General features: G+C 37.3%; 1 long non-coding RNA gene across 1 annotated transcript; it reads right to left on the minus strand.

The window, feature by feature from the left end:
- Positions 1–5,805: 5,805 nt before the first annotated feature.
- LOC148130682 (uncharacterized) lies at positions 5,806–25,667 on the minus strand. Its single transcript, XR_015749592.1, has 2 exons — positions 25,391–25,667; positions 5,806–5,900 (listed from the first exon to the last, which is right to left on the minus strand). It is a non-coding gene; the product is annotated as an uncharacterized LOC148130682 (long non-coding RNA).
- Positions 25,668–27,891: the final 2,224 nt, after the last annotated feature.

Genomic DNA, 27,891 nt, shown 5'->3' on the forward strand with positions numbered 1-27,891 from the left:
GGATCTGACCTTCTAAAGAGCAGTCAGGGTTGATCTCCTCTAGGACTGACCTGTTTGATCTCCTTGCAGTCCAAGGGACTCGCAGGAGTCTTCTCCAGTACTTAGTTCAAAGATACGATTAACATTTCTTACCTGAAGACCATTTGGCACACATGGATATGTATGCTAGAAGAAGTGTCATACATCAACAAACTATTTATCACATTATCAAAATCTGCTGCTGGTAAACTATTTGCAGAGTTTATATATTGCTGTAAGACTCTATTTTTATTTTTTCTTCCCAAGGATTTGAGTATAATTATTCTATAATTGCAAACTTTCTTTATTTGTAGATATAAATATAGTAGCATGTTTATTACTGATTAGCATTTTATGCAATTTTAATAAAATTTTATGCCCCAAATGTAAATAAATTGGCATTTTCCAGTTAATTAATGGAAATAAATAAAAGTTAATTAATAGAAATCAATAAAATCTATCAAACTACTAAGAGGTTATGAGTCATCAAGCTGGTGTCAGCTTCGAGTGACCACATAGATCTTATCCTAGATAATCTATCCCAGTTTAATTCTACAGATCTTCCCATATTGTAGCCATTCCTGGTGTAATTAAATCCATCCACCTTGCTGAAGTTGTCCTCTTTCCTTCCACCTTTCCCATCATTGTTATCAGCCTAACAAGGTAAACCAAGTCAGGAAACAGACTCCATGAGAGAACCTATACCTGCTATCTTGTACATGTTTGACAAACAAACAAATAAATAAAATAAACTATTGGAACTCTTCTGCATTATTATAGGATATAATAACAGAATTGTTGAAGCCTTCTAGAGTTTCCTTCTATTTTATATCAAAACAGGGAGATTTTAAATCTCTGTCCTTGTTACATTTAATACCTTTCTAGGGCTGAGATTCCATGTAGAGTTTCTTTTATTATTTATCAATTCCTGTGTTTCTTTGCTCATGTTGTCTATGCCTCCCTCTACATTTACAGACTATTCAAGGAAACAGGATCTTATCTAATATGTCCAAAATATAATAATTAGACACTAGACAAATTGGATTGATCCTTCTGTTTTCTTGGCTATCCATGATATTATTAAAAGTTTTCCAACAAAAACATTTAAGAGAATCTACATTCTTTCTATCTTTTTTCAAAATCCATCTTTGCTTTTGCAGGGGAAACCTTGCCTGCGTAATTCAGATCTTTGTATTCTGATGCTTCAGAACTTTCTTTTCAAAAATGTAGTACCATTCCTATTAGTATGGTTTATAATTTGTATAAATACATGTTGTATTGATATTATATTGATACTCATATATTGAAATTATATATGTTATTAATTGTGGATGATAGAGCGGTGCGTTGGCCTAGAGGTGAAAACACTCGCCTCCCACTCAGAAGATTGAGAGTTCAACCCTAGGCAGTGACAGATATTTCTCTATCAGGGTGCAAAGAAAAAATATCTGCTGTGAACTTCCTGTAGGCATCGGGAAGGGCTTTCGGTTAGTAAATGCTCAGCTCCATTCAGTCACAATGATCCTAACCTGAAGCAAGGGATTACAGAGTCATAAAAAGAAAAATAATAATTGTGGATGATGTAGATTGCATAGAATTCTTACTGACTGAGAAGATAACTAAATCATGAAAGAAGGAAGGGACATTATTTAATTTGGGGAATTCTCGCAGACATTGACAACATTTCAGAATGACATTAGGAAGATTTTTTAAAAACCAGCAACAAGGACTAAGGTAATGCCTGCCCCATTTCTAGGCTCTTTCTGTTCTGTTTCACATATTGTGTCTTGGAAGCAATAGAGTTAGTTTTAGAGGATGCATTAATGTGAAAACTACATTAAACTTTCTAGTACTAGTCCTCTTTAATGTCTTTTCAGTATAATTATGCAATTTATAATTTATCAATGAATCACTTGAGTTCCATTCTCAATTATGGATTTTAACAGCATTTTCTCCCAAGATTTATTTTCTTCTCCAAGAAAGTACATTGAAGTTTTCATATTTTCAATACACATATATCCCACCTAAGCTTTTCTCTACCAGTTTTTAAATTTTATTCTTGAGTTTCCTTCTGCACCTACAGTCTTACATAAAATATGAAATAAACAAAAATACAGTGAACCATTCAGAAGGGGATATTTTCACCTGCTAGAAGTTTGAGTGCCGATGTTTCAGTTCACATTTTATGACTTCTAGAGAAGTGCTGAGAATATCAATAGCCATTTGCCTGCACTGGTTTTCAAGAAGTAACTTGTTCAACAATCTCCAAACCTTATGTACAAGTCACTGATAAGGAAGGTCAGGAATATCAGTGAATGAATTTAATTAGTTCTGATCTTTTATGAGCATAACTTGCTGTGCCTGTAAGTGGAAGTATTTTAAATGACCTATGAATCAGTTTGCTAAAAAAAAAAGAGAGTTAAAGGTAAACAGAATGACATGATGTCTTAGTAAAGCATATAATATGCCACTCCCAAAGACCTCATTCCCCGTAGCAAGGGAAAAGCACTTTGAACTAGTTTCTTTGTATTCTGTGTCTTGGGAATATAGCCTTAAGGAACACTGTCTAAGGTAATAATATTTTTACCTTTTTATTTCTCATTAAGAGCTGCCATACTGCGTTTTAAATCTGAATTACACTTGTACAATATAATAACTGTTCGCATTTTACCTTTTTTCTCCTGTCTTTGGGTTATCCTCTGCTGGGTTGAAGTGTTCTTCATTTATCCTTGAGTCAGCAGAAGCTAATACTGGCATGACATTTGCCATTGTCATTGCTTATCCATATGTTACCACAGTTGCCAACATTCCCAACAATCAATTGATTTCCTCAAGTATTGGTAACAATTGGCATCTTGAGACTGCCATTCAGTGGAGTTGGAAGAATGGGAAAATGCTGGATTAACATGAGTACAATTAAAATTAACTTAAATCTGTCTTATTCGTGCCTTGGTGATGAGATAGGCACTATCAAGGAGACATAGCAGAAAAAACATGGTCAGCAGGATATATTTGAACAGATTAAAGACAAGTCGGGATAGATCTTCAGTTTTCTAGCAATTCATAGTATTTTAAGGACTATTTTGTAATATAACATAATCTGCCTTTTTCCAGAAAGAAACCATTCAAAACTGTACAAATGTCCAAAAACAGACCACAGAACAAATCTGAGTGATTCGAAGGATAAAAGTTTTTTAGAATCCTTATGGAAAATATGAACATTTCAGTTCCTACTGCACAAAGTCACAGAATGATGCTAAATCACTACCATCAGAATAATTTCACAGAAGTCTAATTGTGGTTTAAAAATGACACCAAGACTTATTCAGTCCTGTAAGTGGTTTAAAACTTCTGTTTAGGAATTTCAAACAGCTTAACTAAACATTTTCAAGGAGTCTTTGAATTCCAAAGAAAATAAATAGAAATAATATTCTTAATTTGAAATAAAGTGAAAATGATTGATGTAAGCAATATTTGAAAAGCAAGACAGCAGAACTTTTAGAACTGTTAATGACAAATGATTAAATTGTCAGATAACAATAAATATAATATTTAGCCCAAAACATCAACCACATAATAGTTGCACATTCCATATATTTCAATAGAATGTAACATGTCGATGCATCCTGTGAATTTGATCACAAATTAGCTTGGCAATAAGTCAGTATTCAGAAGGCGGTTCTTTCTACTTATTCTTGGCTGGAAGATCTTGATTTGGCCATAATCTTCCCAGCACTTCCTCTATGGGGTTATTCAGGTTCAAACAAAATGCTACTTTAAAGACATAACTAGCAGTATGCCTTTTTATTCCCCTGTTGAAAAAGAAATATAGGGGACTTACTCAAAAATATGTGTGGGAGAATAAATGTGGGAATAGGGAGCTTTAATTCTTTGCCTCCTGCTGCTATTCAAACCTAGATCACGGGTGGCCCTCCAATTTGTATTATTCTTCCCAAATCCATTCAAACTTATATTCCATTCCCTCTTCCATTGTCTTCATTCTACATAAAAGGGTAGCAATTGAAAGACTGTGACAGGCAAAAATTCAGAAAGATATACATATCATCCATAGATGCAAGACATATAGCTTGTTCATAGCAGGGAGTTATGTAAATTTAAAGTAACATAATGTGAATAAAGACAAAGTTGGAGAAACAGATAGTTAGAAGATCATGTATGAATATATGGATTATTAATTCCATTTGGTTTCTCTGATTATTCATATTCTCAGCAAGAGATTTCCCCAGAATCATTGCTCTGGCTGGCATACCAATTTATAGAATGAATGTTTGTTAGTGATTTTATTTAATGAGAAAGCACTTAGCTTTCCTTTAAATTCAGATGTACGTACAATTAACTTTTCTACATAAACTTGAGGCTAGGCTGTGATTATGCCATACACATATGTATTTTTTGCATAAGATGGGATAAACATTATGGACAACTGGCAACTACACAGTGATCAAAATCTACAACTAAAGCTGGCCAACTATGATGTTTTGATGATGATCATGCAGTAAAGTATGTGAGAGAAGATTTACTATTTGCCACTAAATGTGCTAGGCAGGACAGAGATGGACCAATGTCGATGCACTTTAAACATTTAAATACTAATAAGAGTTAATAATATTATACAATTGAATCTTTCTTCAAATAAATATAGAACATTTTCTTCAACTGTAACATTTTCCATGTCCTTCTCAATACTTTCACATAAACTGGAGGAAATCAGAAAGTAGGCAAGTGCATTATTTGGATTCTAGCACTGATGTTGTTACCTAGTTTGGGTAATGAAATATCTGCAAGAAAACAAACAAGCTCAGGTAGCACAAAGTACTTATCATTTGAACACTGAGCTATAAATATTCTCCTTTAAAGTTTCAATCTTTTCTTCAACATGTATTGTTGAACACTGTTACTGCTGCTAACTTGGATATTTTTGGGGACTCAAACAATCATTTAGGCACCTCACTACACATTAGCAACAGCAACAATTATCTGCAAATGTATCCCCAATTACATAGAATATAATTTCTTGAGGGAGTTTGCTGCAGAAAACAGAGCCAGGACATTTAGCACATACTGATTTTAAAATGGTAGCTAATAAATCTTGATATAATAATGACATTAACTGGGAGCTAATAAATCTTAATATAATAATGACATTGATTTGCTAGGAAGCTTTTTTATGGTTTTTGGAAGAATTTTAGGGGTTTATTCAAAGGTTTTTTTGGGGGGGGGGCTTTATATAGTTTGGTTTTATATTGTGAGCATAGTATGGAGAGAATAGAATGGACAGAAGAAATAAGTTTCACATAGAAGATCATTTAATTCTCTGCTTCCAGATGGCTACTGACCTTTCTCACAATTTAAAACATGCTTTTCGCATAAAATTTCTTTTCCCCAGGCATCTCTATGTAGTTCTCCCTCAAAAATATAATATTTTAGTGGACTTCCGGTTTGAGCTTCTTCTGCGACAGACCGAAACCTCGTCTTTGCGAGGCTTCGATCTGTGCTCGCCGCTGGAGCGCCCTGAGCCGGCTGGTTTCGGGGCTAAGCCACCCCGTAGAGGTGGTGAAGAGGGGGGAGACTGCCAGCAGGGTCGAGGAGAGCCGCATCTCTCCTCCTCAGCTGGCCATTACTCCCTTTCCCGAAGGCAGTAGCAGCGGTGGTCAGAAATGGCCACCACAAAGAAGAACTCGACCGGAAAAGAATGTGCAGGAGGAAGATAAGAAGAGAAAGTTTTGGTTGACCGGGTCAAACAGCAAAAGCAACAAATAAGGTAACCTGGAATTGAAACTGTTAAAAAACAATAACATTGTTCCCTAAGAAGATTTTTAAGCTGCGAAGGAGAGAGAAAATGGAAAAGATTTGGTTTTCTCCTTTTCCTATACTGACAGTAAGAGACTTAAGCAAGAAATTGGAAAAAAATCCACTTTGACATCAATAGGCATTTAATGCTGAAAATAAAAAGTAAAAGGGAAAATAAAGTTTTCTGGATAATTAAAAGCTTTTAAAAACAGGAAAGGAGAGAGGAAAAATAAAAGGGTAGGATCTGGAAGGGAAGAGACTGCCTGGAATTAAAAAAGAATTTACAGCATAATCTCAACAAGACTTCTAAAAGATACATTCTAACTGAAATATTGCAACAAAAACCCCAGGAAGAGAAAGTCGAAAAAGAAATAAGAAGATATAACTCGGGACTATCTGGATTACTTGATGATTTCTGGATTCTTGGTTATTGTTTTGAATGACTAAAATCAATCGGGTGGTTGTTTAAAACTGTTTAAAATGGCTCCACTTTTAGAAGAACTGAAAATGGAACTTAAAAAGTACAAAGAAGATGCACAAGAAGGGAAAGGTTCTTTTGGCTTCGTATTTCAGTTTTTAGAAATGGAGATTTGGAATTATGAGAAACAACAAGAAATTCCTGCACAACAAGAAGATTGCGACAAAGAAGAAGCCATCTTTAATGAACAAGTAATCTTAGATAGGGGGGGAAAGGAAAGGGGGGAAAGAGAATGGAAAGTTTAAGATTGGGAAAAACAACTCAAAAAAATAGAGTGAAAAATAAGTATAAAATTAGAAAGCAACAGAAGAGGGAAATGCAGAAGAGAGAATTAGAACTAGAGAGACAAGGGGGTAAAAAGGGGAGGGAGAAGATGAGAGGGAAGAAAGAAAGGAAAAGAAGTTATAAAGGACAGAAGCAAAATATAGAGAAACAGGGCCTATTTAGAGATAATGGGTGAAAACTTCATGGAAAAAGGGATTCTGCAAAGGTACATAAGATGGTATGGTTGTATTAGAAGCAGAAATAATTTTAGAAAATATGAAACAGTGTATGATTAAAATGTCTGATAAAATAGCTATCGTAATTCAGTGGAATGCTTGTCAATAAATAAATGTAACAAAAGGTATATTTAATGATTTATAAAACATATGTGAAGAGAAATAAGGGAAAAATTAATTATGGAGATTATATGTGTTTTTAAGGAAATATGATATTTAATTGAAAAGAAGTGTTAAAGATGTTAAGATTTTAATGATTATTAATGATAGAACTGAACTGGAATGGAATGAGGCTTTATAATTACATATATTTTACAATCTTTCTTTTTAAAAAAAGAATATAGTGTGTATTATAAAAATGTACCAAGCAGAATTCAATTGGAAATTATGTATTATGTATTATATTGAAGGTCATAAACTTAAGGTATATATTGAAGTTTAAATAAGAGTTGAATGGATATAATTAAAAGATATAAAGGTGTCATACTCCAATTAGTAGCTACAGGAGAAAATTTGTTTAATGAGAAAAGATAATATGAAATTGAAACAGAACAGACAAAAGTATAAATATAATGATTTGAATTGAGATGAGATAATCAAAATAAAATTATGAAAATTAAAAGAGGGGAAAAACTATATAGAAAATGTAAAATAGTATAAGATATGGAATACAAAAAGGAGCATGAAATTGAGTTTTGTGTCTGTATAAAGAAGTTCAACCCGGGACCATGCTATTTTCAAAAAAGATGTTTTACTTGTATTTTGTATGTGTGAAAACCCAAATAAAACTTTATTATAAAAATATATATATATAATATTTTAGTTTCCCAAAATACTCCTACTGTTTCTGCTTAAGGGAACCATATTTATCTCTGCGTTTAGGGGCGGAAAGGGGTTACCACTATCACTCATTAAAAAAAAAAAACATAGGAAGCTTAAGAACATATAAATCAGGAGAAAAGGAAGAAAAGGAAGCCATGTAATGTGTCTATATTTAGTTCTTATTTTACAAACAGTAAAACGGAAATTGGTGGCCATTTGTCTCTTGACATTCAAATTTCAGCAAGGAGCAACCCCCAATCACTGCCCTTATAATTTTGTGCATTGTAGCTGCAAGGACAGTGGCAGAAGATGGTCCCATTCCTGAGGTGGGATAAAATTTGGGCAACAAGATTTAAGGTAAAATGAGTTTCTCTTGATCTAGGACATTGGATGAAAAAAATGGGTAAAATAGCTATATGGATGAATTTGTGAGGTTGAAGGAAACTATTTAGAGATATCTTACATGACATATCCAAAATATTTCATCTAAGAAAAAAGATTGCACCAAATTGTTAAAAGTTACGTGCAACATTAAGAACTTGTTCCTGATTAATCTTTTTTTTTTTTTTGCCTGTCTCATGACTAGATACAATTGGTTGGACCTGTCAATGAAGAAAAGCAGATTTTCCAAGAAGGACAGTGATGAAACCATAACAAGTTTAGTATGCATAACTATTCAAAACTAAGTCTGGCTGGGTTCAGTAAGGCCTCGTCCAAGACCAAATAGCAGTTTTTCTTAATGTAGAGACTTCTAGCCTTTATCACAGGGGTGTCAAACTCACAGCTGTGGGCCAGATGCATCATGTGCTGGCCCCGCCCCCTCCTGGTTTAGCGAAGGGGTGGAATCCCGATACATCACATGATGCCACCATGATGACGTGAGTTTGACATCCCTGTTCTATGAGCTCCAAGCTTGGTTATTTCCTGGAGTTACTAAGTGATGTAATCCAAATCCATTGAAGGACACTTTGTGAATAATGGCATGAGTATTGAATGGAAACCAAAGAAAGCAATCCAAAGCACATGTTTTCAAAAATAATTTTCACCTATTTTGCTGAGTTTTACTTCTATGAAACTGAGTACAGCTGTGTAGTGTAGGAAACCAAAATGTTTATTATGTGTAACTTCAGGCTGTATACTGGTAGGTCATTATCAGTCTTTTAATTTACTATCAATATGTTAATATATTTTCCTGCATGATTTATTTTTATTTATTATTATTTATACTTCCTTGGGTTGATACTTTTGGGGCGATATTAAAATTACTTTAATCATTACTTTATCTATCATTACTTTATTACCAGGAATTGTTAGTTTATTGTTAGTTTCATAGAATTGCACCACAGTTCTGACTTTAATAGAAATATTTAGGACAATTGTATACTGATAATTGACTTTTTTAAAAATCTAGCTTTCATAAGAGAGAATTCTTAGATCAGCTCAGTGATCACAAAAAAATTGCAAATTTGTCTGCAGAATAGTAAACAAAAACAAACACAGAGAACCCATCTAAGACTGATGCAATGGCTGTGTCTCTATTTTTAAAATAAAAATCCATCTGAATGTTTTTAAATATAAAGGCTGTAGAGAATTTTATTTCTAAAACTGGTAAACTTAACCTGTATTTCTCTCATTCTCCTTCCTCATCTTCTGTTTCTCTTTTGTTTCTTTTCTGCTTGATAAATTCTAGGGAATTCAAAGAGATTCTGTCACCACTGAGTTGATTTAAGAAAAGAATTTTCTAATCTGAAAATATCAATACATATATTTTCTTGTAGACTCTTAACAATTTTCCCTTTAGCAAAAGCTAGTCAGAGAAGGAAAGTATTTGCTTGCCAGCTGCCCAGACAACACAGCTTATTGTGTTTCCATATTTGCTGACCTTGAAGATAACAAATAGGTGTAAAGGACATTCCGTCCTTTCCACTGCTATCGTTATGGTTCTTTGTTATATTGCAGGAGAAGCATTAACATTATAATGTGAGAACAGTAGAACTGGTAAAAGAGATGCCCAAATCTCCTGGATATATTAAAACATTGTCTATTAAAGCTTTGGCTTATACTTGCTGTCTTGCATAAAGGACAAGATTTTAACCCCATCCAGCCCATAACTATGCATATGGTATCCACTATTAGAGATCACTTGTAAGAATCTCTTTCCATCTTCTAGTACTGCTATGTAAATCAAGAGAATACAGAGTGTAGTAGGAAGCGTTCCAGCACACAAAATGTTTCCACATGACTTGCAGCTAGCTAAACTGTATGCATTTTTGCTTATGTGCTCTCACCATATTTAGAGGAGTAGTAATGCTATTCATCATTGTGGGAGCGCCATCACTTGAGACTTTCAAGAAGACTCCCATCTGTCAGAAATGGTGTAGGATCTCCTGCTTGGGCAGGGAGTTGGACTAGATGATCTACAAGGTCCCTTCCAATTCTGATTATCTGTTATCTTGATAGCTGGAATTTATACATGAAAGTTTTACCTGAAGAGATTAGCTCATGGCTCTGTTCCAAATTCTAGTAATGCAAATGAAGTAACATCTTCTGCAACATTAAAGAGTAAAGGCTTAGCCAAAAGAATACAAACATGGTGGGAGTGGGTTACTCTGCTTTCCTCCGACACCTCACCATGGCTCATGAAGTGCAATTCCTGACACTTCTTTGTTGCATGTTTTCACAAACCTAGCCCAAGCTGTTTGCTTTTCTGCCTGGTCACAGAAAAGGGGCCAGGATATTGTTGGGAAAAGATTGTAAACTAATAAGTACAACGCATTATTGCTGGAATGTTGGTTGATGAGAATGGGAACATCAAAGTTGCTCAGAAAGAGCAGCCAGTAGTTCCTGAGAGTATGATAACCATTTATAGTATATTAATGCACAGCTTCTGTCCAAGAGTTAAAGTCATAATTCTTAAATAAGATAGAATAAAATGGACTTTGGAAAAATCTATTTAGGAACAATATGGATGCAGTGGTGGGATTCAAAAAAAATTACTATCCATTCTGTGGGTGTAGCTTAGTGGGCATGGTGTGGCTTGGTGGGCATAGCTTGGTGGGTGTGGCAGGGAAAGGATATTGTAAAATCCCCATTCCCTCCCCACGCCTGGAGGAAGATTACTGCAAAATCCCAATCCCTCCCCACCCCACTAACCTGCTTTCCAGCTCCATTCTCCTGTGCAGGGCAACAAAAGAAGACCCAGCTGATCAGCTGGGACTCGGGAGGCAGAGAATAGATGGGGTGGAGCCAGTCAGAGGTGGCTTTTGCTGGTTCTCCAAACTACTCAAAATTTCTGGTACCGGTTCTCCAGAACTGGTCAGAACCTGCTGAATACTACCTCTGTATGGATGGGATAAGAGCCTCGGTGGTGCAGTGGTTAGAGTGCAGTACTACTGCCTGCAATTTGGCAGTTCGGATCTCACCAGGCTCAAGGTTGACTAAGCCTTCCATCCTTCCAAGGTGGGTAAAATGAGGATCAAAATTGTTAGGGGCAATGTGCTGACTCTGTAAACCGCTTAGAGGGGACTATAAAGCACTATAAAGCAGTTTATCAGTCTAAGTGCTATTGCTATTTGTGCATGGCCAAATTTTGGTTTGATCATATTTCCATAATGGCCTTAGCCATTATCCCTCACAAAATTGTGCAGGATTCCCTTACGAACTGCCCTTGTGATAATAACCTCACTTTCTGCAGAAAGGATTGCAGATTGCACATCTGGTTGTCAGCCATATCAAAATAGTTCATAATGGTTCCACTTTGAAAACAGAAAATCTTGTGATCTACCAAGGAAGGAAATTCATTCATTCACTCAGTTATTCATTCTTCCCCTCCCGTTTCATTTAAGAGCTCAAGATAGGGTACAGTATTACATTCCTGCCTTCCATTATTTTGCCATAGGAAACTCTTTAAGAGGTAGGCTTGACAGATAGTGACTCAAAATCACTAACTGGGTTCTAGGACTGAAATTAGATTTGAATTTGGGCCTCCCCAGTGCCAGCCTTGTGCTTTAGCCATTACATCACACTGGTTCACTTATTTCTGATTAAGGTGAGCTCCCAGGGTGTACTTATATGAGTCCCTTATGAGACTAAATATAAATCCTTTATTACAATTTTTTCAAATACAGCTTACTTACCAAAGAGTTTTATTTTTATAAATTTTCAAAAATAAAATTTGTATAATCAGTTTTTGAAAATTACCATGAACATTGGTTACTAAACCACATGTAGAGAAAAATAATGGCCAGCTGGCATTTCATACATAATCCAACAACACTGTTAGACAATCTTCATTAATCAAAAAGTACAAAAAAATCCTGATTAACCAAGGGTTTTTTCCAATGTGCTTACTTGATGTGATTATATAAAAGCAATGGGAGTCAGGACAAGGAGATAAAATTTGGATAAACATCAATCAAATACCAAATGATATTTTTGTTTCATATTTTTATTAAGCATCATGGAGAAATACAAAAAGAAACTAAAAAAAATTAGGGCAAAAATAAGTGTTCACTAAGTGAACAAAGAAAAAGTTAGAAGCATCATAGAATTGGGTAAGAATTTTTACTATTTTATTAATTTTATATAACTGAATATATTATTTCACTTTTAAAACTAATGCACAAGTAAATATCTACTGTAATAATAAAACATAATGCAAATTATGAAATAAGTTTAGGAATTACAGTAATTTATACTAAATTGAATCCAAAATAATATTTTATGCTTTAATTTACGAATCCATGCAAATTAATGGGGGAAAAATAAAGCATTTACAGAATTTTTCCCTGCAATTATTTGTTAATTTGTACATATGCAGTGTTACTAGTCATACATCATATTATGATGTATGGCTAACAATGAAGAGCCGTGGTGGTTAGAATGCAGCATTGCAGGCTAACGTTGCCAACTGCCAGCGGTTTGATCCTGCCAGCAGTTTGATCCTGACCAAGGGTCAAAGTTGACTCATCCTTCCATCCTTCCAAGGTCAGTAAAATAAGGACCAAGATTCTGTAAACTGCTTAGAATGGGCTGTAAAGTACTATGGAGCAGTATATAAGTCTAAGTGCTATTGCTACAAGAACAGCCATTAGTTCAAGCGTAAATGAAGTTGGGGTAGCAGTGGGACTTCTTCTTAACTGCAGATGGATAATTTCCTTAAATTTTAGCTTGAGGTTCTGGTTAGAAAAGGTTAGTGTAAACTTTAATAATGTAGAATCTATACCCATAGATGTATGCTCTTAGCTACAATAGAACCAAATAATAAAACATGTATTATGTCATAACATCCAATGTGTCATTTGCCTCTGCTTGCTCTGCAAAGTCAGTTATGGCTTTTGTGCATCCCTATTTCCTATGCAAAAATAGTTAAATCCATCCGTTTTCCCACTGCTAACCTTTATGTTAGTCAATGGGGATGCATTGTTAACTTATGATTAATGGGGTTCCTTTGGGAAAAACCTTGGACACTGAAAGTTTAATTTTACCTTTCTAAGTTTATAAAGTCATGTGAACTTGGAATATATTTGCAGTTACATTTTTGCCAATCAACACAACAGTGGTGGGATTTAAAAATTTTTACTATCGGTTCTGTGGGTGCGACTTGGTGGGCATGGCAGGGGAAGGATACTGTAAAAATCTCCAGTCAGAGGTGGTATTTGCCGGTTCTCCGAACTACTCAAAATTTTCATTACCGGTTCTCCAGAACTGGTCAGAACCTGCTGAATACCACCTCTGTAACACAAGCTATGAAAAGATAATGTTGCCATACATCAAAAAAATACATGAGCCACACACTCATACACTGTAAAGACTGAAACAGTGACTATGTAGGACAGATAGGCAGAAGGTTGACAGAGTACATCTATGAACACCATCTAGCAGTCAGAAGACAAATGAAAACAGCAGACTGTGAGAAGAGAGGCTGCCTACATAATGCACCTGTGCTGCTTGTTCCTTTAATGTCTCTCCCTAGCCAGCACAGCAACTATTGAGTATAAAGGCTGAGTGTAACGGCAGCTGGATGTGTGTGTTCCTTTGTGGAAGTATAGCAACCTAAAGCAGATAGAAAAAAGATACTGTTTTTAAGCAGTAGGACTCACAAGGAGGAGTAATTGGAGGAGGAGGAGGAGGAAGTATAATAGAAGTAGGAAAGAGTGGGCATTGACTACTAGCCTTTGGATGCTTGTGTATGTGTTGCTTAGGGACAGGGGTGGGATTCTACTGGTTCAGACGGGCTCGAGTGAACCCCGTGCTCAGAAGACCAGCTGGCAGTGAACCAGTTTGCTGTGATGAGCATGTGGGCCGCCTGCCAACCGCTGCTCTTTCCTGTGCTTTATTTCCATTTTTTAGAGCACAGCTGATTTGCGCAACAGAGTGGTTTACTCAGCTGTTTTATTCACAGGGACTTCAGTAGAAGGTAAGTGTTAGAGCTTTTTTAAGCATGGAGTGTGTGCACACAGCATGCAATCACCAAACCGATTGTCATACCGGTGGAATTCCACCCCTGCTTAGGGACCTGTGTTGTTGTGTGGTTCTCCTGAACTTTGGAGGCCTACTGGCTTGGGTATATGTAAAAGAATCTGTGACAGACAAACATTCAAGCAGAAAACAATACAGGTAGTCCTCGGTTTACAACAGTTCATTTAGTGACCGAATTTACAGCAGCAATGAAAAAAGTGACTTATTACCATTTTTCACACTTCAGACCATTGTAACATGCCTATGGTCATGTGATTTACATTTGGATGCTTGACAAAATTCTTCACTTAATTTTTCACTTAACAATATAAATTTTGGGCTCAATTGTGGTTGAAAGTTGAGGACTACCTGTATCCTAATCAAGGAACTACAAAGGAGAAAGACACACACACACAAACACACACACAACACTGGCAATGCTGTATATCATCAGTGCCAAAATCACGGCCCTGTTGCATCATGCACTGGATACGCCCACACCTGGTTTAGTGAAAAACCAGTCACAATACAGCACAGGATGACACTGTGACAATGCGAGTTTGACACCCCTGCTGTATATTGTATATAACTGTATACAAATAAGGAGCAGCAAATTCATACTTCCTAATACTGATCATGTCATCTTACTCTTTCCTCATAACCTAGGTACTAATTTCTGTTCACATCCAATCTTCTGTGGGGATAATGCTTGGAGTTTTGATCTGTAGCATCATTGAATCTGCTTTTTCTGTAGCTCTTATGCTTTTGTTTTAAAATCTCTTTTTTCAAAGGTTGCTTTTAAGAATTCCCTGCATGTTCCTTTTCTGAACCTTGTCAACAGCCATTTTAGAAACAGTCATAGAGCAGAAAAGTACTTGATTTTTATGGTTATATAAACGTTGGGCTTCATTTTGTATCACAATATTGAAAAATATAGGGACTATTGAATAGTATTTTTAGTGGACACGGCCACCCTGAAAATATACAAATGTTTCTCATTGAGTTGTTTCTTACTAGGACTAGCAGCCACAGATGTTGCACAGATGATCAGAGTGTCTTCTACTTGGGAGGCACTTGTTTCTACAAACACCAGATGCTTCTAAAATTTTAAATCTTACAACAAGGTCAATATTTTATAAATACAACCATGGGGTTTTTCCAGTCAACTGTATCATTCTCTCCTCATGCTTTTCATTTTTACGCTAAAGGGTGATCATGTTAATGTGCTTTCCACTAGTCTGCAGGGCAGCACAGAAATATACTGGCAAAGTTTATCTCACCTCATTTTGAATTTTTATGCTACCTCTGCAAATATACAGGGTGATCATGTTAATGTGCTTTCCACTAGTCTGTAGGGCAGCACAGAAATATACTGGCAAAGTTTATCTCACCTCATTTTGAATTTTTATGCTACCTCTGCAAATATACCAGCATCTAATACTGTCCTCACAAATATAATATAAAACTTAAGGAAAGTGATTCATAGAATATCTGGCATTACTGACTAATGAGTATTATAAACATCTAATCCGTGTCTAGGGCGTGATTCTGCCTGGAAAAACAATTTTCTCCTGCTTTCCCAGACAGAATTCCTATTCTATGGATCAGGCCCTGTAGGTTCTGAATAATAAGCTTGATCTTTTAAGAGCAGGGAACAAAATTTCATTTTTAATGTGTGCCAGTGTGCTCACGGTAAAAAAAAATGACAACAAAGATTATCTTATTTTATCTGTAGGAGATAGTAGTAGGGATATCTTCAGGCTAACCCATGTGGTAGCTGTTTTCTACCTGGGGAAGTAACATCTGATGGTTTCAGGGTTGTGCCCATAGCAGCTGCTATTTTAACAACAGAACTTATTCCCTGGTTATCATGTTCTATGAAGTCTTATCCACAGGGAGGTGAGTTTTGCCTGATGAAACAATGCTTATGTGCAGAGTCGGTTTATTTATTGAATTTATTTGCTGCCCATCTTGTAAGGAAATGACTCTGGGCAGCTTACAGCATTAAAAAATCCTAACAAATATCTCTCAAAAAATACAAATAGAACTCCCAATCAAGATAAAATTATAGTTAAAAGATGGGGAGTGAGGGAATAGAATGCATTGGGTGGCGGTGGGAGGCCAGGATTGCCTCTTAATTCATCAATCACCTCCAGAGTGATGGTTCCCTGTTAGTGCCCAAAAGCCATCTGGCAGAGCCAGCTGTTCAGGTTCCCATGGAAGGTCAAATGGATGAAAGCCAATCCCATCTCAGGGGGTAAGATGTTCCATGACAGAGAAGACCCATCTCCTGGACCCTGCCAGCTGGAATTTCTTGACCAACAGGGCCCACAGCAAGTCTCCTCTGCCAATGTAGGTGGGGCAAGCCAAGCCAGTTTGTTATTTTCCTTCTTCTGGAAGTGTCCACTTATTATACTTTATAGCTGCAAGGTATGTTTTCAAATTGGCTGGATATCAGGATGCATACTGGGTGGGATAGAGCTGTATTTGTCCCCAAATTTCTCTTTTCTTGATATCTAACAAATGAAGAAAGGACTAATGAAAGAGCCATGATGGTGCAGTGGTTAGAATGCCACATCACAGGTGATTTCATTGCTCATTGCCAGGAATTCAATTCTGACTGGCTCAAGGTTTTCTTGGCCTTCCATTCTTCTAAGGTCAGTAAAATGAGGGCCCAGATTGTTGGGGGCAATATGCTGATTCTGTAAACAGCTTAGAGAGGGCTGTAAAGCATTGTGAAGTGGTGTATACTGTGAGTCTAAGTACTGTTGCTAGTGCTGTTATAATGGAGACATTGTATACATTTTGATGCATTGTGACAAGAAAAAGGGGGAAATACTATTAAAAGGGGGCTGGGAGTAAATTCTGATATGCCTCGACTCTGTTGTGGAAATGGAATAAAACACAAGCAGTGTCAAGAGGATATGTCTTTAAAAACAGTGTAGCATCTCCACTATGGTTAGCAGAATAAAAGATAAGCTGTAATTTTTTTATCTGTTTATTTGTTTTTGGAGAAGAGGAAAGAAAAATGAATATTAATATTAGTTACAGCTAGTCTATTAATGTTACAAGCTTTATGATTTCTTTGCTTTTTCCATTCAAACCTAAATATAACATTGAAAATGAGGAGCTAAAAATAGGGCATATATCAAGGTATTTGTTATATAATACCTTCAGTCTTAAATTAAAAGATACAGGGACTTCTGGTTGCTTGTCGTTGGAGTTGGAGTGGAATCCATGATCTCCAAGCACACTTGTTGGAGGGAACCACCCTGGAGGAGTGGTGAAGAAAGGGGGAGTCACTTGGAAGTTTGAGGGGAGCCGCATCTCCCCTCCTTGACAAGAAAAACCACTTCTGAAGACAAGTTGCAGCAGTGGTCTAAAATGGCCACCATGAAGATGGGAAGCAGTCCGGGAAACTAAGAATGTGCTGGAGTGGTGAAGTAGCAAGCAGGAAGGAAATTGGAATTTATAAAATTGGTTTGAACTATTGCAACAAATTAACTTGGAGGAGAAAATTCAGAGGAAAATATTTGACCACAAATGGTTTGGAAATTAAATTGGATAACTATTGGACTTTTGGCACTAAATAGGCATAACTAAATGCTGAAATTGAATGCGTTGAAAAGAAATAATAGTTAATAATTGAAATTAGTGAACCTAATAAAAGTTATATAATAAAAAAGGAAAGAGTGAAAGAAAGAGTGGAATGTGGAAATAGAACTAAGAATGCAGAACTAATGGTACAGGAAAAATTTCAGTGACTTTTTGAAAAGTGCTTGGTCTTTTTAAAAAATTGGACTTTGGGATTTAAAAGAAAATAAGAGAAACTCCATCATTAAAAAAAAACCCTGAAAAGTGATACCAGAATATTACAAGGGGAAAGATACTTGAAAAAACTGTTTTTGGAAAGACCCTGTGACTTTGGGAAAAAGTTGGAAAAGGACCTAACAGAAACAAAGACTTATGGACATTGATTGTTAAAGATAAATACAAAAGACGCTGGTTGAATAACATACTGGATGTTTGGATTGGATACATTTAATAAGGAATGTGGGGGGGGGAGGAGCAGACACAATGGGGGAATTATTTGTTGAAATAAGACTGGATTTACAAGATATGAAGGAAATGATGAAAGTGAGTCTGGAAATGTGCAGCAATATATTACAGAAATTAGAAATGGCGATTCAGCTTGAAGAAGAACAAAGAGAACTAGAGGGGGAGGAGTTAAACAAAGAGGAAACCAGTTTTGAAGATCAAGTGGAGTAACGATCATTTAAGCAGGGCAAAAAAAAAGACTTAAAATTAAAAATGTGTGGTTTGATGTGGCAATGAAGGGAGGAATGGTTCAGAAAATGAAACAAAGGAAAGGGAAAAGGCAGAAGAGGGAAGTACAGAAGAACGATCAAGAGTGGGAGGGGGATAAAATAAATAATTGGAATGAGAAATGGAGGGAAATAATAATGGGAAAAAAGGAAATTAAGAGAAAGGACCAGAAAATAAAGAAAAACAGGAAGCAAACAAGAATGAAAAGAAGTTACATTGTTAAGAGTATGAGAGATAATGGGTAAAAAAGGATAGGGAAGGAGATTCCGCAAGGTAATGTGTTGTATATATAAGAATAAGTATTGAAAATAGATAATATTGGAATTGATATTGGTTTCTTTTTCTTTCTTCTTCTTTTTAAGGATTATCTCTGTACTAGATATGGAATTTAATAAAATAAAAATGGGAATGGGAATTTACAATAGGAATATTAATTATTAATTTATAATCAGCGATGTATAAAACTATGAGAATTGTGGTGGTCTCTCATGGAAAAATGAGACACAAGCTAGTGTTCTCGGGATGAGAGCCCAGAGCAAATTCCAGTGCTCCCTTTTATTGAGATTTTAGTACATGGTAAACATAGCAAGCATAATCACATTGTGGATTACAATAATTAGATATAGTACAGACTTGTTTACAGTTGTCTGAGCTGCTTGATTGTTTCTAGTGTTTGTTTTTTAATTTCCTTGCACTATCTCAGTGACCTTTAAACAAGCATGTATGTACAAAGTATTAGATTAATGATTACCCAAACCCAATCCAAAGTTTTATTCCCACATCTCCCCTGTTTTAGTTTTTTGATGATCGCGGATGCCTCGGTAGCTTTTCGCCATCTGCAACAGCAGTTCTCCTTCCGTAGGCTTCACCCGACACATTCCTAAAAGTCCAGGGAGACATTGGATACAACAGCATGCACAGAGAGAAATTATAGTAAGCAATATCACTCCAACAATTAGGTGACGAATCCATGAACCATTTGGCAACCAGGACCAAAGTGCAGACCACACGTCCAGTCCCTCGCCCTCCGATTGTAATGGATTCTCCTTCAAGGTTTGTTCCATATGCTGTATAGTAGCTGTAATGTTTGGAGAATAATCAGAGATATACATGCAACAATGCATATGAACCACAGCGCAAACTCCCCCTTGCGCAGCCAGAATAGTATCCACCGCATATCTGGTTTGAAGGACAAAGTCACTAATTTTTCCTTGCTCTTCTTCAAGCAGCCTTAGCGTTTTAATGGTGTCATTAAACATAGTAACTGTCCAATTGTTTAAACGATGTAAATCTCTATAGTTCATCATGACTCCTAAAGGAGGGATAACTCCCCTTGATATTTGTGTCCAGTAGTCATGGGTTAAAACAGAGTTTACTTCCGTTGCGGAACGCGCATTGCGGATATGAGCGGTCCCCAAAGATTTTTGAATGAAATGAGATGGGATTACTTTCCCAAAGGTGCAGACCCCTTTCCATCATGATGGCATGCGATCATAGGCCATCCGTCCACACAGCAACCATAAATTTGCATCCAGGAGATGACTAACCTTATTTGGCTCAGCATAGATTAGTTTTGCAAATGACTCAATTAACATAGCCAAATAAGTGGACGATGGTGCGTTATTCCCATTCGCACATTTAGGCAGCTGGTTTTCTTCTGTGGTGGGACAGCATGTGGCAGGAATATATGGACACCCATTTTCATTGATCAAAGATGTGATAGCATATCGAGAAATGTTATGTACAAAGTAAGTGAGATTTTTAGTTTTCATGTCATCCGGATAAACCCGACTTCCATTGCCAATAACAATTGTTTTGTTACAAAACGGATATGTTCCCAAGTAAGTCATATTCTCTACCGTCTCATTGTGGGTCCAGCAGATACCCGCCACCTCTTGGATCCAGCTTCCAAGGTGTAAGGTATTTATGTTACTTGTAGTCCAACTGCTAGACCACGTCCCCGAACAACCATAGCATTGTCCCTTATACCAGTCGCCTTCGGCCAGAGGTACTGCAACCATTGGAAGCCCTGATGTTTTGTGAGTTGGCATGTGCATACATACCCAACAATCAGTTTTATTATGAAGGTTTGCTAGCTTCCCCATGTCCTGGATCAACGTGTTTCTTTTCCATTCCCCCAATCCACCCCCTTGCCCCTTTGGCTGATGATAAGGACGCACACAGCGAGCAGGAACCCAAACAACTGTCCCCTCATCTTCAACGGCAGCGTATCCTCAGCCCCAAGTTATCAGCGGGACAGGTCCTCTCCACGTTGGATCTGGCAGTCTCCTATACCGAACTTTCGGTCTTGGCGCTCCTGCAGAAGGGGAGGAAGCAAAATGCCTACTGGCTGCCGTGGCAGTGGGAGATCCTGTCATGTTTAGAAAATTTAAAGTATATAAGGTAATATTAAGAATGTTTTGTATGTAAGGCAAGCCATATCCATCCACTTCCCCCGTTTTTGTTTTTATATGAAGGAGTGCTTGTTTGAGTGTCTGATGAGCTCGTTCCACAATGGCCTGACCAGTGGAGTTGTAGGGAATGCCAAATTTATGTATAATTGACCATCGATGACAAAATTCTGCAAAGGCGGTGCTGATGTAAGCAGGGCCATTATCGGTTTTTATCTCCATTGGTGGCCCCACATGTGTGAAGGTACGGAGACAATGGTTGATTACATGTTTTGTAGCCTCTCCTCATTGAGGTGTTGCCATAATAAATCCTGAATAGGTATCAACGGTGACATGCAGATGGTGCCATGGTTTGAAAGGAGGGTGTAGTGAGACATCCATCTGCCATAGCTGACAAGCAGATGTTCCCCGAGGATTTACTCCTTGAGGAAGAGCACTGGATTGGGCACTGCAACTAGGACATTGCTTCTGCAGCAGTGAGCCCAAATTGTTTACAAAGTAAATGTAAACATTGTTTACATTGTTTACAAAGAGCTTTGGCATTTTGATGAAAATAGCTATGTGAGTCCCACGGAGTAATAGGGGAAAGCGAGAGGCAGGACATGGCCGAGGCGGCCGCGTCGGCCACGTCATTCCCTTCCTGCAGCTCCACGGGAAATGGCTGGTGGCTGCGAATATGTGCGATATGCAAAGAATGTGTGCGAGAATGAAGACAGCTTTGCAGGGCTAAAAACAAACTCATAAGATTAGCATCAACAGATGGGGAAAGATAATCAAATTCAATGTTAAGTATTAATTGATAAACGTAAAGAGAATCTACAATTAGATTTAGCGGTTCTTGCGCAAATTCCTGTAAGGCCAAAATAGCAGCAGCTAATTCAGCCCTTTGTGCTGATTGCTGAGGAGGGGTAATCTTTGTTTTCTGTACCCCTTCCTGTCTCCATGCACAAGCGCCGTAGGTCTTACCACCATCCGCATAAACGGTCATGCCCTCAACTGGCTGCTTAGCAATAATTGAATTAAAATTTACAGATACGTTTCGAAGCAACTGGAAACGGGGGTCACTGGGGGTATGACAAGAAATCTTCCCTGGCCAATTTTCAAGAGCAATTTGCAATTCAATGGATTGACTATACCAAGTTTCCTACAAAGTTAGGGAGATAGGTAAAAATAACTGAACTAGATCTATGCCATATAAATGCATACTGTGATTCCGGCCTTTGATGATTAACTCACTATAAAGCATAGCCATAGTAGAAACTGTTTTTCTAGGAGTATTCTGCAAATGCAACCATTCAATGATATAAACCTGTGCCTCATGTAATTGAAATAAAGCTGCTGTAGGCAAGGCTGGAGTTTGTAAAATTGCCAAAGCAAATGGAGTGTCGGGAATGCATCGATCAACCCAACGCTGTGTTAAAGCTGCATTTACGTGTGCCAGTACCTCCCTTTGTTCTGCTGATAAGGTTATAGCAGAATCCGGCCTCGTGGAGCCCTTTAGGGCCAAGAACAAGGGCTGGAGTACTGCTGTAATTAACCCCAGGTAGGGTCTAACCCAGTTAATTGTCCCTAGTATTTGTTGTAATTTTACTAGAGAAATCTTTTCCTCAATTTTGGTTTCCGGAATGACCGGATGAGCATAGGTTGCAAGGACCTTATGCCCTAAGTCGGCATATGGCGTTTGACTTTGAATTTTTTGTGGGGCAATATGAAGTCCAAATTGCAATAATACCTCTTTAAGGCAAGGTAACGCTGCCTTAACCATTCCCGGTGGGCAGGGAGCTGCAATTAAAATATCATCCATGTAATGGTAAACCTTCCACCCAGGATGGGAGGTTCTGAATGGAACCAGAGCCATTTGAACATATGACTGGCACATCATTGGGCTGTTTAGCATTCTTTGTGGCAAAACCTTCCATTGATAACGAAAGGTAGGTGCATTTTTATTCAACTCGGGTACGGTAAAGGCAAATAATTGCTTGTCATCTGCATGCAGAGGGATAGAAAAGAAGCAATCCCGCAAATCTACTACAACTAGATCCCAATTGCGCGGGATCAGGTTCGGGTTAGGCAAACCACATTGTAACGCTCCCATTGGTTGAAGGATGGCATTGACAGCTCTCAAATCATGTAAAAATCTCCATTTTCCATTTTTCTTTTTGATAACAAACACCGGAGTGTTATACGGACTAGACGTTGGCCCAATGTGGCCTAATTGTAGCTGCTCAGCTACCAATTGATGTAAAGCTATAAGCTTTTCCTGTGAAAGTGGCCATTGGTCAACCCAAACTGGCTGAGAGGTTAACAGTTGTAACTTTTCCATTAACCAATAACAATTTTTGTGCGGAACTGTGACAGCAAATCTCCACCCCACAAGTTTATGTGCAGGGGCAACACAAGAGGTTGAATTCTTGTGGTCTCGCCAGTTGCTCTATGTAATGCCGTCAACCAATGTACACTACTTCTTGCAAACTGCATACCACCCACTCCATGAACAGCCGGAGAGTCCTCAAGCACCCATTCATTTGGCCACTCTTTTTGACGTATCACAGAGACATCTGCTCCGGAATCTATAAGGCCAGAAAATGATTTTCCTTGAATTTCAATTGTCATTTTAGGTTGGTCTGTAGTCAACTTTTTTGTCAGCGCTAGCAATTCTGCAGCAACTGGAGAACTGGCCATTTCAGTGGACCCAAAACCGCCAGTTCATGGGATCCCAATTAAAGGATTCATAGGAATGTATGGAAGCAATAATAACTGGGCAATAGAGTCACCGGCCATTAATGATGCAGGAGTATCAGTGTACAATTGTACCTTAATAACCCCTTTATAATCTTGATCAATAACCCCTGGAATAACAAAGAACCCTTTTTTGATGCAGAAGACCGGGGAAGTACCAATCCCACTGTTTTTTCTGGCAGTGGCCCATGCAAATGAGTGTCCTCAATGTACACTTGATTAGGAAAAGTCACATCAATCGAGTGCAACATTTTTAAACCCAAACCTGCACTCCCGGTAGTTGCAGGCGATGCCTTTGTGACAGCCTTGGGAGTGGGGCTAGCTGCACGCCCCAAATTTAGTTTCCCGAATTTTGGTTCTGATCAGAGCAACATTGATTTGCCCAATGAAACCCTTTTTTGCATTTCGGACAGACCGACTTCGGGTGGACGTCCTTAATTTTGTTTTTGTTAAACGCCATTTCCCCCCCCCCCCAGGGACTCGGCACTGGGCTTTAAAATGGCCAGGCTTCCCACAATTAAAACAGTTCCCCGTAGGTTTCATCCCTTTTTGTAATGCCACAGCCAAAGTCTCCATGTTGTAAGCCTGAGACCCCACCACTGCACATGCCTTTAACAGATCAGCCAGAGTAACCTCACCTCTAGCCACCAAAGGCTGTAAGATACGCTTGCAGTCAGCGTTTGCATTTTCGACTGCCAATTTCAGCAAAAGTTCCTTTGCCGCTTCCTCATTAGAAATTTGCCTGGTAATAGCCAATTGTAGCCTTTCCACAAATTCGTTATAGGATTCAGATGCTATTTGCTTAATTTGAGAAAAAGACCGTGCCGGGGTTCCCACATCCTGGATGCGGGACAACGCCCCAAGGACAGCTGCCATAACCACTGGAAATACGTGATCAGGCAAATTAGTAGCTTGATCAGCAGTGGATTCAAACAAGCCTGCCCCATAGATTTGGTCTGGCGTATACAACCCCCCTGAATTCCGTCCCCTAGTGATAGCTTCCCTCTGGTACTCTGAATCAAAAACCACATACTGAGTAGAACTCAATATCATTCTCATTAAATCTTTCCAGTCATTAGGGATCATGCGTGAGGTAGCCAAACTTGTCAGGAGACCCTTTGTAAAAGGACTTTGAATACCGTAATCTTTAACGGCTTTCTTGATTTCCCTAAGTACTGCCAATGGAATCGGAACCCATTCCGCCTGCATGTTGCCTTGAGCATCCACTCGCCTATCAACTGGAAACAAATTCATCTGGGGAATCTCATCAGGTTCTAATTTCCCCTCATTGAAAGCCTGATGCATCATTGCTTGAACTTTTCCCATTTGTGGCTGGTTTTTCTCCTCCACAGGCGTAGGCGCTGTTGGGGGTGAGAAAACATACTCCAGTTTTGGAGTCGGAGGGTGCAACACAACTCCTTTATAAGGAGGAGGTTCTATTAAAGGTTTTAAAAGAGGTTGTTGCTGGGTTTCTAAAGCAGTCATAACAACCTTCCAATATGTCAAAATTTCAGCTGTTGCCCGTGGTTCTTCATGAAGGATAGTTCCAATTCTCCTCCACGTGTCTAACTTTAAAGAGCCCTTCTCTGAGTACCAGGGGCATTGCCGCCAGATCTCTTGCAGCAGATTTTTCACATTACCTTTTGAAAGAACTATATGCTCCCCTCCAGAGGGTTTAAAGAGAAAGAAATTTGTCCTGACTAACTTCAGCAGCTCACTAACATGCCGTTCCTGTGGCTGAGAAAGTTTTCCCCCCATGTTCCCTGAAAAATCCTATTGTCCAGCAATAGTTAAATACGTACTTTACCTATTCCAGCCGAGGAAACATCAGAAAAATGAGACACAAGCTAGTGTTCTCGGGATGAGAGCCCAGAGCAAATTCCAGTGCTCCCTTTTATTGAGATTTTAGTACATGGTAAACATAGCAAGCATAATCACATTGTGGATTACAATAATTAGATATAGTACAGACTTGTTTACAGTTGTCTGAGCTGCTTGATTGTTTCTAGTGTTTGTTTTTAATTTCCTTGCACTATCTCAGTGACCTTTAAACAAGCATGTACATACAAAGTATTAGATTAATGATTACCCAAACCCAATCCAAAGTTTTATTCCCACAGAGAATCATTATGGAAATATTAATATCGGTTTCTATAATTAATTGATTAGATTAATATTTTTGCAATGTATAGAAGATCTTTAGGGTCATTGAGAAAATGCTATGCGGAATCTGATTTAAAATATGTGTATATCTGATATGTAGTAGATAGGAAAATATTGTTATTAAAGTAGAATGAAGGTGGTAAGCTCGAATTAACAACTAAAGGGGACAATTTTTAGAACTAATAGAATAAGGATTGATAAAATTGCAAATGTGACAGATAGAGCTAATACGGGTAAAGAATATAGAAATGAGACAAGAACTTTAAATAAGAATAGGTAACTATGGTCATGTTTGTATTGAGATGTAAAAACCTGGAAACACACTGCTTACCAAAAGAGAGGGGGTTATTTTACTTAACAAATAAAAAATAAAAGAAGAAATTGAATAATGAAATTATCATATATGTTTTAAATAATATGGTGATTGGCACTAGAAGAAAGTATTGAAATATTGAATGATTAAACAATGAAGGATTATAATTTAATGCAAATATGTGTATCAAGAGATATGATTAATGTTATTATTGTTGTTTGCACTAAAATATATGATGCATAGATGCCACACTGTTTATGTATTGAGGTGTATATGCAGGTTAAAATAAAAAAAACGATTATGAAAAAATTAAATTAAAACATATTACATCTCCATTGTATTATTACTTGGGGTGTGTATGTGTATGTGTAAAAAAAGCTGTTGAGTCTCTGATTTCCCTTAAAAGTCAAATTGTAGTTGATTATATTTGTCATGTTCCAGGATGTATTATATAAATGGAGACCACACTTGCTTATATTTAGTTAAGCTTCTATAATGTGTGTGTGTGGGTAGATAGATAAGCATCCCTGGATTTTTTAATTAGCTTATTGATCAGATGTATGGGTTGAATCTTCAGAAAAATGAGGTATTGTTTCCAGTGTGCCACTTCAGTGTATAGGTCTTTCTGCTTGTCATGATATTTAGTTGCCTTCTTAAGGCAAGAATGCAAAATACTTTAATATGGATAAAATAAGAGAAGGAAAGAGAAGCCATTCACAAAAGGGCCAATTAGGAACATTGAAATCTATGTTTTGTAAAAAGTCCAGCTGGGTTATGTACGTGTCATGAGAAAAGACATCATAATGTTCTTTTCCAGGTGATCAAATATTTGGGGGTAGGCCTGATATTTACCTTAGGAAGAATTTCATCTTCTAGCTAAATGGCATATGATTGATGGTGTCTCATAGTTCTTCATGTTCTCATTCTATCTCTCAAAGCCAAGCCATGCAAACAATGAACATTATTGTCTACAAGGCCTTGACTAAGTCAAGTAAATCTTAAAAATGCACTATGAAACCTAAGCTGGGTAATTAATGTCAAAGAAATTTATGAACAAAAATTTAAACTTATGCTCACCAATATTCTGTTGGTTCCTGACAATAGACATGATTGATAGTCCAGTTCTGCAGATTGCTAGATCAAAGTATTTGTTCCTCTATTAGTGCATACATACCCTCTTTTCAAAAGTCTGGATAATTATAATAAGTTATTTTCCCATCCTTACTTATTGATAATCAAAAATTATATGACTGTACCCACAATAGCATTACTTTTATTTTAGGATAGTTACACAATGTTCAAGACTAATCATATTTACTTTAAGAAGAATTTCATCTTCTAGTTAGTGACTTTTAAATGGCAAATGTATGAACCTAAATTCTTCCATGATAGTCACTACTAATTTGGTGTCCTTCAAAACATGCAACTTCTATGTTTCATGCCAGTCTGACTAACAGAATTAATAGAATTCTGAGACATGGATGTTGCATTCCAACACATTTTGGAGACACCAAATTAGTAGTGACTATCATGGAAACATTCAGGTTCATATTTGACAGATGTAAATAGCAGCCCACTAAAACTATTTTATTTTATGCTCTTTATAGTTCTCAGTTATCTGAAGAAAGTAACAAAGAAATGGTAGTTCATTAAATAAATACAGGAACTGTGTATAAACTTATCCAGGAAAATGTTCTGTTAAATTAGGAAGAGCTTACTTCTAACTAACATAGTTTGTTGCAGTGGTGGGATTCAAAAAAAATTACTACCAGTTCTGCCAGCGTGGCTTGGTGGGCGTAGTGTGGCTTGGTAGGTGTGGCTTGGTAGGCGTGGCTTGGTGGGCATGGCAGG

Source organism: Notechis scutatus, chromosome 4 (genome assembly GCF_049901735.1).
Source record: "Notechis scutatus isolate UNSWTSFEM ecotype Mainland chromosome 4, rNotScu1.2, whole genome shotgun sequence".
Taxonomy (NCBI): Eukaryota; Metazoa; Chordata; class Lepidosauria; order Squamata; family Elapidae; genus Notechis; species Notechis scutatus.